Genomic DNA, 16,037 nt, shown 5'->3' with positions numbered 1-16,037 from the left:
AATGAGGGAACAAATCTTTACAGCGAGTATCATTCCCATCCCCTCTGTACACAGAGTAGACAGGGATGGGCAACTTGGACATTGGCTACCCAAAGTGTGTGTGTGGGGGGGGGGCTACAAAGGCAAGAAGTGACTGGCTTACAAGCTTTCAAGAGGGAACCTAGATCCAAAGGGAATGGAGAAAGGTAGTATCCAATCTGTCTAGGTGGGGCCGATGAAAGGAAATGCGGATAGGTCTCTTGTGATACAATGGTGAATAATTGTTATCAGGACTGATTGTGAGGGTTAGAAATGTACAGGTAGACATTTTGTAGCAAGGAGGGGAGTGATTGACTTTTCAGTCTAGGAGCAGAGGTCCCTGGGACCATCAAGGGAGAAGAGCGGAGTGTGGGACCCTACCCAGAAAAGCAGTGATGCCAGAGATGGAGGCAGAGACGATGACATAGAAAGATGGAACAGTTGGGGACTTTAGACCTGGAGAGGGAGAAGGGCTGTGTGTTGATGACCGGGGTGGGAGTGGGGGGCAGGTTTGCAGGGTATACCCTTTGGTTGGTTGATGATAAATGGAGGGGATTGTAAAAACTGATGTTCTCCCATGTAAACTATCACATAGTTCACAATAAAACATTAAAAAAAAAAAAAAAAAGACTAAGCTCTGATTTCTCAGCAGAAACCATGCAAGCATGAAAGCAATGGGAGGATATATATAAAACTCTGAGGAAAACATGTTAAGCAAGAATCATATAACCAGCAAAATGGCAACTCAGACACAATAGTGAAATGAGTACATTTTATGACAAACAGAAGTCAAAGGAATTTGTAAAAACCTGAGCAACCTTACAAGAAATACTAAACGAATTTCTTCCTACAGAAAACAACAATAGACAACCTGAGATTAACATACATGATAATAACACCCACAATTCAATCCAGATATAGAACTTTCCAAGTAGAACAAACCTAGAAAACTGAAAATAGGGAACCACGTGTATCATATATTTTTTTGCTTTGTATCAAAGACAATTACAAAGTAAAAAGAGGGAATAATATAGCTATAGAACTTCCAAATGGAGAGGAAGTCAGATTTCAAGACAGAAAAGACTGTTTTATAAACTTGGGAAGGAATTAATACACATTACTTTGGTGAAGGGGAAGACAATGAACACACAGGCTGAACAGATGTGGGAGGGAGAGTAGGAGTATGCCCACAAACATATATAAGTTTAACAGAGAATATTTGTACATGGATATTTACTTTTGCTCTAAATATATCCGGCAATGTGGAGGAGCACACAGGGGGAAAGTTGTGAATACTTCTTAGATATAACCAAACACTTTGAGGGAATAAGCCAATGTGCCTGGGGACTTAGGACCATAGTCTCAGGAAACACCAAGATCAACTGGCGTAACAGTCCACAAAGACAATGTTCTATATCCTACTTGGGTAAGTAACGACTGGCATCTTAAAAGCTCATGATCAGTCTCCAGTCTCTCTCTGTCCTGAGGAAAGAAGGGTGCTAAGAATAGAAGATTCATGGAAACAATTAGCCAAGAGACTAAAGAACCATGTGAACATCAGCCCCACAACTCTGAGACCAGAAGAATGAGATGATGCCTGGTTACTACTACAAATTGTTCTGAAAGGGGTCACAATTGATAATCCTGGGAGTGGGAGAAAATGTGGAACAAAACTCAAAATCATAAAAGAGACCAGGCTTACTGGTCAGATACAGACTGGTATGGCTCTCAGTCACCCTTCAGGTCTGGAATTAAACTCATCCCTGAGGCTCAATTTTCAACCAAACAATAGACAGATCTATAAGGTGAACAATAACACTAGTGAGGAGACATGCACACCTTAAAATAATCAACTAGTAGAGGTCAAAAGGGCAGCATTTTGCTAAGGACAAAATTTGGAAGAGTTAGGAAAGACGAAGAAATGGAAATAGTAAATATAGGGAGGAAGTGGGAGAAATGATGTTACACTGAGGGGGTTTCAGTCAGTGACATGAAACAAAATGTGTATAAACTGTTGAATATAAAACTGAGGATCTGCTTCATAAACCTTCACCTAAATCACAATAAAGAGTTCTAAAAAATAGTATTAACTTAAACACTCAATGCAGGGAATTTAAAAATAAATAGTTGAACATATTGTGCTGTCATTCAAAATCTCATTTTTGGACATTGTTTAAGGAAATGGGAAAATAGTGAGACAAAATGCTAAGTAAAAAAGCAGCATATAAAAAAGTATATGTATAGTCATTAAAAAAGGGTATATACATTTGATGTATATATATCAAAATGTGAATAGTTGTTTTCCTTGAGGAAAGGGATTATAATTTTTTCTTTATACTTTTCTGCCTTTTCCATAATTTTTACACTGAACACAGGTATTACAATAATAATAAAATATAGTATATCATTTTTAAAAACAGAATTACTATAAACAGCAATCACAAAGATGTAGAGGAATTCACTACAGTTAGAGTGAAAAGCAATAACATTTATAAGCAACTCTTACATGCAATGTCATCTACTTCCTATGGAATTTCATTTAATCTGCACAGCAGTCTCTTAGACCTCCAACACCTCTCCTAGCCTCTCATTTTCAACCCATGACCTTGCTTTTCTATTTCACTGAGACAATTGAAGCAAAAAGAAGAGAACTTGAGCCATATCCCACGATTGTATCTGCCATCTACCTGTTGTTAGTCTTGCCTAAGAACAATGTCTACCCTTGTGCTCTGAATCTATTCTCCTTTTACCTCTTCGATGATATTTATCCAATAATTCACTCCTCTCTATCTTGCATCATCAATTTTCCCTTTTTATTGGATCATCCCTTTAGCATATAGCTACCACTTGTCTATCAATTTATCATAATGTGGTGGTTTGTGTGTTACTGTGATGCTGGAAACTATGCCACTGATATTTTTAAAGCCAGAATGGTCATCTATGGTGGACAGGTTTCAGCAAACCTTCCAGACTAAGACAGACTAAGAAAAGGCAGACCATTCTGAATCGTTAGCTGCTGAAAGACTTATGAATAGCCGCAGAATATTATCTGATATAGTGTCAGAGATGAAGACTGGAAAGCACTCAAAATACATCTGAGGAAGAGGTGCTTCCTCAAAGTAGTGGTGGTGGTAGTTACATGCTGTGGAGTTGGTTCCGACTCACAGTGACCAGCAAATGAATGCTCTGAAAAGTTTCTCTATCCACATCATTAAGGTCAACAAAGTAGAGTTGACCTTAATGATGTGGATAGAACAAACCTTTCAGAACACTCATTTACCGGTGGGGCACAACTCAAAATGAGGAGACACAGCTTCAAACACTACCAATAATCAGAAAATGAAATATATGAAGACAGAAAATCAGGAAAATTGGAAGTCACCAAAAATGAATGGAATAAATAAAGATCAATATTCTAGGCACTGGTGAGCTAAAATGAACTGGTATTGACCATTTGGAATCTGACAGTCACATGGTTTACTATGCCAGGAACAACAAAGAGGAATGGCGTCACATTCATCATCAAAAATAACATTTCAATTACAATAAATGCACACATCCAAAAAGAAGAAAGAACCAAAATCAACACATTAATACAACAATTAGAACAAGACCAGCAAAGCACACCTAAAGTCACCAGAAGAAAAGAAACAATGAATATTAGAGCAGAAATAAATGAGACAGAAAAACTGTAGAAAAAAATCTACAAGACAAGAAGCTGGTTCTATGAAAAATTTACAAACCATTGGCAAATCTAACAAAAGAAAAGATGGAGAAGACGCAAATAACATGCATAAGAAACCACATGGGTGACACAACAAAATCAATGAAAATTAAAATGATAATAACAAAGTACTGTGAAGAGTTGTACTCCAACAAATTTGAAAATCTAGAGGAAATGGATACATTTTTAGAAAAACACGGCCTACCTAAACTTACACCAAGTGAAGTTGAAAACTTGAACAGACCTACAACAAAAGAAATTGATCAGATCATCAAAAACTCCCAACCAAAAACAGTCCAGGCCCAGAGGGCTTTACTGGTGAATTTTACCAAACATTCAGAGAAGAGCTGACACCAATTCTACTCAAACTATTCCAGAAAAGAGAAAAGAATGGAAAACGTCCTACTACATTTTATGAAGTAAGCATAATCCTCATATCAAAACCAGGGATGGACATCAATAAAAAAGCATATTATAGATCAATAGACCAATAACCCTCATGAAGGAGCTCTGATAACCTAGTGGTTATAAGTCAAGCTGCTAACCTCAATGTCAGCAGTACAAAATTACCAGTAGTTCTGTGGAAGAAAGATGAGGCTTTCTGCTCCTGTAAAGACTTACAGCTTTGGAAACCCTGTGTAGGGTTGCTATGTGTTAGAACTGACTCCACAGCATATAACCACCACCACCATCCCTCATGAACATATATGAAAAACTTCTCAACAAAATCCTAGCCAAAAGAATTCAACAACATATTAAAAAATAATACATCATGAATAAGCGGGATTCATACCAGGGTTGTAAGGATAGTTCAGTATTAGAAAACCAATGAATGTAATTCACCACATAAATTTTAAAAAGGAGAAAAACCACATGATTATATCAATTGATGCAGAAAAGACATTTGACAAAATCCAATATCTATTACTGATACAAACACTCAACAAAGTAAGAATTAAAGGGAAATTCCTCAACATAATTATGAGCATATATGTAAAACCATCAGCCAACATCATAATGGAGAGAAACTGAAAGCATTCCCTTTGTGAACAGGAATCAGACAAGGATACCCTTCAGCACCACACTCTTATACAATATTGTGTTGGAAGTGCTAGCCAGGGCTATAAGGCAAGAAAGGGAAATTAAAGGCACCCAAATTGACAAACAAGTAAAACTTTCACTATATGTAGATGATATAACCTATACATAGAAAATCCTAATGACTCAGAAAAAAAAAAAAAAAAAACTACAGGAATTCATTGGAAGATTCAGCAAAGTGGCAGGGTACAAGATTAGCATACAAAATCAGCTGGATTTCTCTATACTAATAAAGACAGCTCTAAAAAGGAAATTAAGAAAGCAATGCCATTTACAATAGCCACCCAAAGGATAAAATATTTAGGAATACATCTAACCAAAGAAACAAAAGACATATATAAAGAAAACTACAAAACACTACTACAAGAAACCAAAAGAGATTTTCAGAATTGGAAGAATATACCATACTTATGGATAAGAAGACTTAATATTGTGAAAATGTCAATATTGTCCAAAGCAATCTACAGAAATAAGGGAATCCCAATCCAGATTTCAACAACATTCTTTAAAGAGGTGGGAAAAAAATTATCACAAACTTTACATGGAAGGAAAAGAGACCTTGGATAAGCAAAGCACTCCTTAAGAAGAAAAACAAAGTTGGAGGTCTCTCACTGCCTGTAGGCAAGAGGCTTGCCCTTTGGACATTCAAACAAATATATATTTTCAATGTGGTATGTATATATATATATAAATAGAGGTAAATACTATTAGCTGATGGTCCACAAAGGGCATTGTAATCATTGCGATGATTTGTTGAATGTAAAACTGATGATCTGCCCTGTAAACCTTAACTCAGTTCACAATAAAAGCTTTAAAAATAAATAAATAATTTTTAAAAATATCTATCTTGAAGTACAATGTTGTCTATGATAGGATAAAATTCATACGCTAACAAGGAAGACAAGTTAATACCACTATTATTCAAACGTACCCACCAACCACTATAGCCAATGATGATGAAATTGAAGAATTCTAGCAACTTTTTCAGTCTGAAATTGATCAAACATGCCATCAAGATGCTTTGATGATTAACGGAGATTGGAATGTGGAAGTTGGAAACAAAGAGGAAAGATTGGTAGTTAGAAAATATGGCCTTAAATGGCCTTAATGATAGAACAATGCTGGAGATCATGTGATAGAATTTTGCAAGACCAATGACTTATTCATTGCAAATACCTTTTTTCAACAACATAAAAGCTGACTATACACGTAGACCTTACCAGATGAACTATACAGGAATCATATTAACTATATACGTGGCAAGAGACAATGCTGTTGTTTGTTGTTAAGTGCTGTCTAGTTGGTTCCAACTCATAGAGACCCTAGATAGGGTTTCCAAGGAGTGGCTGGTGAATATGAACCACCAACCTTGTGGTTCAAACTGACCTTGCAGTCCAGTGCTTTATCCCATAGCACCACACCAGGACTGCAAGAGACAATAGAGACGTTCAATATCATCAGTTAAAACACAGCCAGGGACCAACTGCTGAAGGAAATTAAAATAACTCCACAAGATCTAAAACATGACCTGGAGTATGATTACTCAGCATTGAGTCAGTTCCGACTCGTAGCGACCCTGTATAGGGTTTCTGAGATTGTAAATCTTTATGGGAGTAGAAAACTTCATATTTCTCCCACAGAACTGCTGACCTTGAAGTTAGCAGACCAACTCGTAACCACTATGCTACCAGAGCTCTTCACCTAAATTTAGGGACCATCTCAAGAACAGATTTGATGCATTAGACACTAGTGACCGAAGACACGAAGAGTTATGGAATGTCATCAAGAACATCATACAGGAAGAAAGCCAAAGTTCGTTAAAAAGACAGGAACAAAAGAAAAGACCAACATGAACATCAGAAGAGACTCTGTAAGATGCTTTGAGCATAAAAAAGCTAAAGCAGAACAAAAATTTCAAAGGGCAGCTCAAGAAGACAAAGTCAAGTACCACAACAAAGTGTGCAAAAACCTGGAGTAAGAAAACCAAAAGGGAAGAAAATGCTCAGCATTTCTCAAGCTGAAAGAACTGAAGAAAAAATTCAAGCCTTGGGTTGTAATATTGAATGATTCTAATGGAGTCCTGGTGTGGTGCTGTGGGCTAATGCGTCAAACTGCAAAATTGTTTGAATTGCAAGTCGGTGGTTCAAGCTCATCAGTGGCTCCTTGGAAACCCTATACAGGGTCGCTATGCTTTGGAATCGACTTGATGGCACTTAACAACAACAACTGTGGGCAAAATACTGAATGACAAAGGAAGTATCAAAAGATGGAAGGAATACACAGAATCATTATACCAAAAAGAATTGGTTGATGTTCAATCATTTCAAGAGGTAGCATTCGATCAAGAACCAATGGTATTGAAGTGATAACCCACGCTGCACTTGGTGAAAAACAAGGCTCCAGGAATTGATGGCATATAAATTGAATTGTCTCAACAAACTAATGCAGTCTCTCACTCATCTATGCAAAGAAATTTGGAAGACAAGCTATCTGGCCAACTGACTGGAAGAGATCCATGTTTGTGCCCATTCTAAAGAAAGGTGACCCAACGGAATGTGGAAATCATCTAACAATATCATTAATATCATGTGCAAGTAAAATTTTTTGATGACTAACTTTAAAAAAAAATGGTTGCAGCTGTACATTAACAATGAGCTGCCAGAAATCCAAGCTGAATCAGAAGAGGATGCTAAGCTAGAGATACCATTGCTGACATCAGATGGATCTTGGCTAAAAGTAGAGAATATTAGAAAGAAATTTGCTTGCGCTTTATCATCTATGCAAAGGTATTCAACTGTGTGGATCTTAACTACCGATAACATTGTGAAGAATGGGAATTCTAGAATACTTAATTGTGCTCATGAGGAACCTGTACATAGACCAAGAGGAAGTTGTTGGGACAGAACAAGGGGAGACTGAACGGTTTAAAATCAGGAAAGATATGCTACAGAGTTGTATCCTTCCACCATATTTATTCAGTCTGCATGCTGAGCAACTAATCCAAGAAACTGGATTATATGAAGAAGATTGGAGGAAGATTCATTAACAACCTGTAATGTGCAGATGACAAAATCTAGCTTGTTGCCTCATAGTCTCTGGGGCTCATCACCTTCTCAATGAGACCTTTCTTGATCATCCTATTTAAAGCTGCAATTTCTCCCTCATAGCCAAGCGACACTCCTCTCCCTACCTCATTGTTTCCATAATATTTATCATCATCTGACATATTTTGTAGTTCACCTCTTAATTCATTTTTTGTTTACCTCCTCTACTAGAATGTAAACTCTCTCATCTATTTTGTTCACCATTATATCTCCCAAACCTAGTGGGACAGTGTCTGGCATATAATGTTGTTGTTGTTAGTTGCCATCCAATCAATTCCAACTCACGACGATCCCATTTGGACAGAGTAGAATTGTTCCATAGGGTTATCAAGACATCGACCTTTCAGAAACAGATTGCTTGGCCTGTCTTCCAAGGTGCCTCTGGGTGGATTTGAACTGCCAACCTTTTGGCTAATAGTTGAGCACTTAACAGTTCTCACCATCCAGGGTCTGACATATAACAGGCACTCAGTAAACATTTGTTGAATGAATGGATAAACTAGTACTGAATGAAATTAATTTAGCACCCTATTCAGTGCGTTAAAAAATGTGCTACTAATTACAGGAACAGAAACGAAATTGGCCATGAGTATTTCTTTTCTGTTCCCATTAGATCCTCTAATGAGACTTCATGGTTGTGTTATTATTCCAAAAGCAACAGCTTTCCAGTGTTTAACAATGTGCTAAATGCTTGTGCTGTTTGTTTCCATTCTTTTTTTCCCTAATGGATAAGGGATCTCTCTGCTGGTTTCCCTATCCCTTTGGCAGTTGGTTTCTCCTCTCCTTGGATTCAGTAGATAACATCTTTGAGAACCTATTGTGTTCTACATGTAGGGTTATCCACCTGAAGTAAAATTCCACTGGGCACCACAAAACATAAACCAAATAATCTATCGCAATTCTATGTTATCCACCCTTAGGAATTTTTGTGGCCATTGTCTCCAGCAGTAAAAGCTGTCCCATCTCTGCCAGGCATCCCTTGATGCAAAATGGGATGATGTGATTGTTCCCAGCCTCTGCCATAACCAGTTGCCATCAAGTAATGACCTTATGTGTGTGCCAAAGCAGAACTGTGCTTCATAGAGCCTTCAGGAGCTATGATTTTTCAGAACAAGATCACCAGGCATTCTTCTGCAGCGCCTGTGGGTAGAGTCAAACCACCAATCTTTGGGTTAGTAGCCAAATGCTTAATTGTTTGTACCACTCAGGGACTCCTGACTGCCATAGAACTCTATGTATGTATAAAATAATTTCTAGTCCCCTTTTGCACAATAGTGGTTATCTAATTATTGATTAAGGTTACAAACAGCACTTTGCGTACATTTGGATTCACACAGTGCTTACAGTAACTTGGAGGCTTCCAGGGATCCACAGGCTCTGAGACAGAGATGTCGCCAGAAGAAGCATTGTTCTTAGAGCCAAAAGACCTGGGATTCATTTCTGGTTTAGTCCTGCTGTAGTGCTGTAGGATAAACACTGGACAGCTAACCACAGATTTGACAGTTCAAATCCACCAAATGCTCCTCAGAAATCCTATACAGGGTCCCTATGGGTCATAACCAACTCAATGGACTCAAAAGCATTAACAACACCACCTTTTGGCTATGCTTTGCTAAGTATTATAGATTGAATTTTGTCCTCCCCCAAAATATGTTTTAAATTCTAACCCCTATACCTGTGGCGGGAGCTTTGGTGGCACTGGAGGATAAGCACTGAACTGCTAACTTCAAAATGGGTCCGTAATCACAGGCAGAGCAACTAAGATTTCAGTATATCATGGAATGGAGAAGTTTGGCTGGAAGGGCCATAATAAATAATTCACTGCCCTGCAGCAGCACTGAGCAAATGAAACACTGAGCAAATGACTCTGTCTTCCAAAGTCAGTTTTCTCAACTGTACATGAAAATACCAAGCCTGCCTGTCTACCTGTGCTAAAGTTGTGGTTGGATCCACTGATAGAGTGTGAAGGGGCTTGTAAACATAGACAAGATGAGGTCTTCATACACTCACGTGTCTTCCACGCGCCTCTCAACACTCAACTACAGTGCTTATGATTGTCTAATTTCTCTAGAAACAATAGTTGAGATTATGTTGAGGTGGACTTTTCTGTGTATTTCTCTTTACCTTTCTGTTTCATTAAACACGAATTGAGACTAGATTTACTGTTTGGCTACAAATGTCTTTAGGGAAGTGATGGAATCTCCTAAGTCCCACTATCCCAGAAAAGTCCCCCTGGTGAGAGCTGGTCCTAAATCCTGGGGGCCTGGGATCAGAAAGAGCATTCACTTGACCCAGTGAAAATATCCAACGGTAAAGCCGAGAATGAGGTTCCTTCTCTGATTACAGTCTAGGGGTTTTTACTTTTTACTTTGGCTTCTCTAAGTAGGTTCACTTCCTCACTGAACATTTTTGCCAGCTGCTTTCAATCCTAATATTTTGGCAGCCAAACAGCATGCTGTTCTGCAAAAGAATTGGGAAAGTGTTAATGATCCATATTAACAGCCTCTCAGCTCTCCCGTGTTCCTACTCCACAATGTTCGCATCTCAAGGTTGATAATAGGACACGGAGTCTCCTGGTGTACTGTCTTTGACCCAACAGCAGAGGCTTTGCCCGGGACCTCCTGCACAAGAGCTCCATCTCCATTACCCAAACACACTGGAACTATGTTTAGGAAGGAACACATGGGCATCTCTGGCACTTGGAATCTGCTTTCAACTCTGATACCCATCATGGTAAATACCTTTTCTTGGAAATAACACCATTCAGGCCCCAAGGCAGTGCTTCTCCACTTTTCTTACCCTGTGTCCTTGAAACAAAAGGTGACTGAGTCTGAAAGATAAGAAGATTCATAAGTTGTTGTGGTTTGGGCATTGGAGATGGATATTACTTCCGAATTGGCTGTGTAGGGGCCTGGGGATGGGGTGCGGAGGGTGATTGATTGGCAAACATTCGTAGGTAAAAGAAAAAGACAAGTGAATTAACAACATGTCAAACCCTTCCTCTCATTTAGCAAGAAGACAACATATTCTTGCATAATGCAGTATTGCCTCCGCATTGTGCCCGATGTCCACTCTCTTGCCCTGATTCATGCTCCAATTTGTGATTCTGGAGTTACCCATTAATTAGTGCACTATTCACAGAAATTATACATGGTAGATGAGGAATAGTTTCCAATAATAAACATTACATATAGCAATAATAAACCACCCACTAATGAGTGTGGTAAGGAACTCTGGTAAGGTAGTAGATTATGAGTACGTTGCTAACTGCAGGGTCAGCAGTTTGAATTCACCATCCACTCCATGAGAGGAAAGATGAGCCTTTCTATTCCTGTAAAGATTTACAGCCTCAGAAACCCTATACAGAGTCACTATGAGTAAGAACCAACTCCATAGCACATAATCACCACTAGTTGGTAGTCTCAGAAATTGTGCATGGTAACTGAGGGATAGTTTCCAATGAGTGCTGTCAAGTCGGTTCTGACTCATAGTGACCCTGTATGGGGTTTCTGAGGAGTGGCTGGTGCATTTGAACTGCTGACCTTGCGGTTCAAATGGTCTTGCTGCCCAGTGTTTATCCTACAGTGCCACACCAGTGTTGTTATGTGCTGTTGAGTCAATTCCGACCTGTAGTGACCCTGTATAGGGTTTCCGAAGAGCAGTTGGTAAGCTTGAACCACCGACCTTGCAGTTCAAATGGCTTTGTAGGCTGGCGCATTAACCCACAGTGCCACACTAGGATATATATATATATATATATATATATATATATATATATATGCTTTTGTAAAGATTTACAGTCTCAGAAACCATGTATGGAAGATTGCTGAGTCAGAATCTACTTGATGGCAGTGATTTTGGCTTTGGTTTTGGGGTCTTCCCTATTCCACCTGATAGCCCAGGTTCTTCAAGCCCTTTGTGCTCAGAGTTCAACCCCAAAGCACAGCCTGACCAATCTTCTGCTTAGTCATCCAGTAAGTACTCAGTGGTCCCCCTCAAATATCCCAGAGTCCCTGGATGGTGTAAACAATTAAACACTAGACTGCTAACTGAAAGGGTCAAAGTTTGACTCTATCTAGAGATGCCTCCAAAGAAAGACCTGGTGATCTGCTTCCACAAAATCAGCCATTGGAAATGCTATGGAGCCTAGTTCTACTCTGACAGACACACATGGGATCACCATTAGTTAGAATAACCTCAATGATACGTGGTTTTTGGTTTTGTTTCCTATATTCCAGATACTGGATTCAGCCATGGGCTATAAAATGACTCCTGCTTTTAAGAAACTCAACTAGAGAAGAAGATTTTATTAACCCCCGATTGTTCTATCTTCCTCCTTTCCTTCTGCCTTTTCTCTACCTCTGAGCCATAATGTAGGAGAGAACTGTGTTTATTAAGGAGTTCTGGTGTGGCGCTGTGGGTTAATGTGTTGGACTGCAGTTAGTTTGAACTGCCAGATCTGTGGTTCAAGCTCGCCATCTGCTCCTTGGAAGCCCTATACAGGATTGCTATGGATTGGAACCGACTTGACAGCACTTAACAACAACATATTTATTAATAAGGAGCTCTTGTAGCATAGTGGGTTACACATTTAGCTGCTAACTGCAAAGTCAGCAGTTCAAATCCACCAGCTATGCCATCAGTAACTCTATATATACAGGGCCACTGTGAATCGGAACCAACTACTTAACACTTGGCAGCAGCATCATATTTATTAATTAGAGGTTTGGTGTGGTGCTGTAGGATAAGCACTGGACTGATAACCATAAGATTTGTGGCTCAAACCCACCAGTCACTCCTCGGAAACCCTAGACAGGGTTACCATGAGTCTGAACCAACTTGACAGCATTTAACAAAAATATATTCATGAACTAAAGAGTCCTAGAGGTCCAGACAGGGCAGTGCTCATTTGACAACCAGAGGGTTGGCAGTTTGAACCCAGCCAGCCATTCTACAGGAGAGAGGGCCTGGTGCTTTGCTTCTGTAAAGTTGACAGCCAAGAAAATACTATTAATTCAAGTCTGTCCCATGAATTCACTCTGAGTTGAAATCAACTTGACAACACTTAACAAGAGCAACAACATATTGATTAATCAAGTTCCATTCTAACTTTTATAGCTTTCTACGGACCAAAGCAATTAAATTTAATTCAATTGGCATTTATTGAGCTCCTATTAACTGACAGAATCCAAAGACGCTGTAAAAAAGAATAGTCCCTGGTTTTAAGGAGCTCATACAGCTATAGAGAAGGCAGAGAGGTGAGTGATGAATTATTTCACACTGTACTAAGGCCATGCGGAAACTTTAAACGAAGTGCAGTGGCAACATAGAGAAGTAAAATGATGAACTTTCCCCAGAGAGTCAGGTGACTCTCACCGAGAGGTCCTATTGGGGCTTAGCTGTGGAGGCTGCATCTCCATGCAGAATTGTGGGAGGAGGGCAAGCAGAGGAAGCAGCATGCAAATACACAGTGAGTACAAAGGTCAGGTGTGTCTTAACAGCAGGGAGCATCACAGGGCACATAGTAGGTGCTCTATAGACTCTGGCTTCTTTCTATTTTATCCCAGCAGTGTGATGGTGCTTAGATAGAGCTTAGACTGTTTGTAGCCCAAAAGAGCAATTGCTTCTAGCATTTCCTGGCCCTAGATGCTAGAACTGTGCTTTTTAGCACCCTTCAGTATGTACAGAGGCAGCTGTCATCTCTACAAACAGAGAGGGCCATGGTGAGGAAGGGCAAGAGATGAGCCCAAAGATGACCTGGTTAATAGGTTAATTAGCAGAATGGATTGGCTGCCATCCCTTCCCTGGTGGTTGTGGCAATGCGAAGACATAAGGATCGTGGAGCTGGAGGGGCTCCTTGTTCCTAGAAATGCCGAAGAATTAGAAGACATCACTTCTGTCCATGACCTCACATCCTTGTTTGGGAAGAAAAACATGTGTGTGAAATGTATAAGAAATGACTTTGAAACCTGAAAATTTTTCAAGCAAAGCATCAGCAGGTAAATCACATGGAAGTAAATCACAAGGGCCAGAAGGTTGCAGAATGAGGGGGAGTGATATGTGTTGGTGGCATTCATTCTGGTATACCTTGGAGAGAAGATGTGTGTAGTGTGGTAGGAAAGATGACGCAGTGTTCTGGCAAGCACTGCACTAGACCAAGTCAATTAGCAAGGCTTGTGGGAAGGATAGTAAGCAGAAGCAGCCAGATGGGGCAGAGGTCACTCTATGAACTAGAGACGGGATCAGGCTGCGAACCGCAAGGTCAGCAGTTTGAAACTACCAGCTGCTCCGCGGGAGAAAGATGAGGCTTTCTGCTCCCATAAAGATTTATAGCCTCAGAAACCCTGTTCAGGGTCTCTGAGGGTCAGAACTGACCCAACAACACTTAACAACAACTACTTAGAAAAATTGGACTGGAGAGCTTTTAAGGCCCACTGCAATCCTGATACTTGCTTTGCAGATCAAAACCAAAAGCCCAAACCAGTTGCCATTGAGTCAATTTGAACTCATAGAGACCATAGATGGTACAAAAGGTTTGCACTCAACTGTTAACCTAAAGTTTGACCATTGTAATCTACTCATTCAGAGGTGCCTCAAAAGAAAGACTTTGCAATATGCTTCTGCAAGGTCACAACCATGAAAACCCCATGGAGCACAGTTCTACTCTGAAACATATGGGATTGCAATGTCCTTATAGATAGATCCCCATTTTAGGGGTTGCCCATTTCTCAGCACAGCCATCTCCAGGGGTAATACATTCCCCTTGGTATGTGATCTGGTCCTGGCCAAGGAACCATGCAAGTGATGTGCTGGGGACAGGGGTGATTCTAGGAATGGAGGCACATGGAAGAAATGTCCATCTTCTTTCAGCCTAGGAAGCTGCCCGGATGAGAGACCAAAACTACCTAGCATCTTACCAGTCTAGGATGAAGCCAGTACAGACAGGGACAGAGCAGAGGGGAGCACAGAGAAGAGAAACGGCACCTTGATACCCCCCCACATGGCAGCAGTTCTGCTCCTGCCTCAGGATTCTTATTGTGTGAGATGAGAAACCCCTTGTTGTTTATACCATTTGTGGGTGGGTTTTCTGTCACTTGGAGTCAAGCACATCATAATATCTATCAATTCCTATGTATTTATAATTATCCAGGCCAATTATGATAGGAACTATTGTTCTTAAAGAAAGGAACCACCCCCCAAGATAGTATGGAATACACAAGCAACTATAGATATTTCAGTATGAGGAGGGCACCATGTGGCTAGAGATAGAACCAGAGGCATAAAAAGGGACTTGTATGCTCTGCTGAGGAACCTCGTGGTGGTGGTTACGTGCAGTGGAGTCAGTTCAGCTCACAGCAACCCTGTAGAGGGTTTCTGAGGCTATAAATCTTTACAGGAGTAGAAAGCCTCATCCTTTTCCCACAGAGTGACTAATAGGTTCACACTGCTTACACCACCAAGGCTCCTGCTGAAGAATCAAGTCTTTGTGATATTTGAGATCCTGGTGTGGCACTTCAGATAAAACACTGGACCATTTGAACCACAAGGTTGGTGGCTTAAACTCACCAGGTGCCCTCTGGAAACCCTATCCAGGGTTACTGTGAGTCAGAACCAACTCAAAGGCACTTAGTAACAACAACAACAACGGGAGTTAAGTTACTTTGAATAAAACATCAACAACCCATAGGCCTGATAAATAAGGAGGGTAGTATGAATGGGACCCTCAATGCATATTCACTCAGGGCAAGGGTTTTGGTGTCACACCAAGATTTGAATCACCATTCTACCACTTACAATTCATGACTTTGAATAAGCACCTCTGAACCTCAGTTTTTTTTGTTTTTTGTTTTTGAGAGAATAAGTCCTACTCCTCAGGGTGGTGTGACACTCTCCCTCTGATGACAAAGGCTCACAGAGCACCCATAAGGTGCCAGATACTATGCCAGGGTGCAGGTATACAATGTTGAAAAATGCCATGTCTGTCACTGAGGCATTGATGAGCAGCAAGGAGCCTACCTCATGAGAAGGTAAATGTCGATGAAATGTATACAACACTAAGTGGAGACAGACTCAGGATGCACACAGGTGGGCTT

The sequence above is a fragment of the Chrysochloris asiatica genome, unplaced genomic scaffold (genome assembly GCF_000296735.1).
Source record: "Chrysochloris asiatica unplaced genomic scaffold, ChrAsi1.0 scaffold00085, whole genome shotgun sequence".
NCBI lineage: Eukaryota > Metazoa > Chordata > Mammalia > Afrosoricida > Chrysochloridae > Chrysochloris > Chrysochloris asiatica.
Note: the sequence above shows the minus strand (reverse complement) of the source record.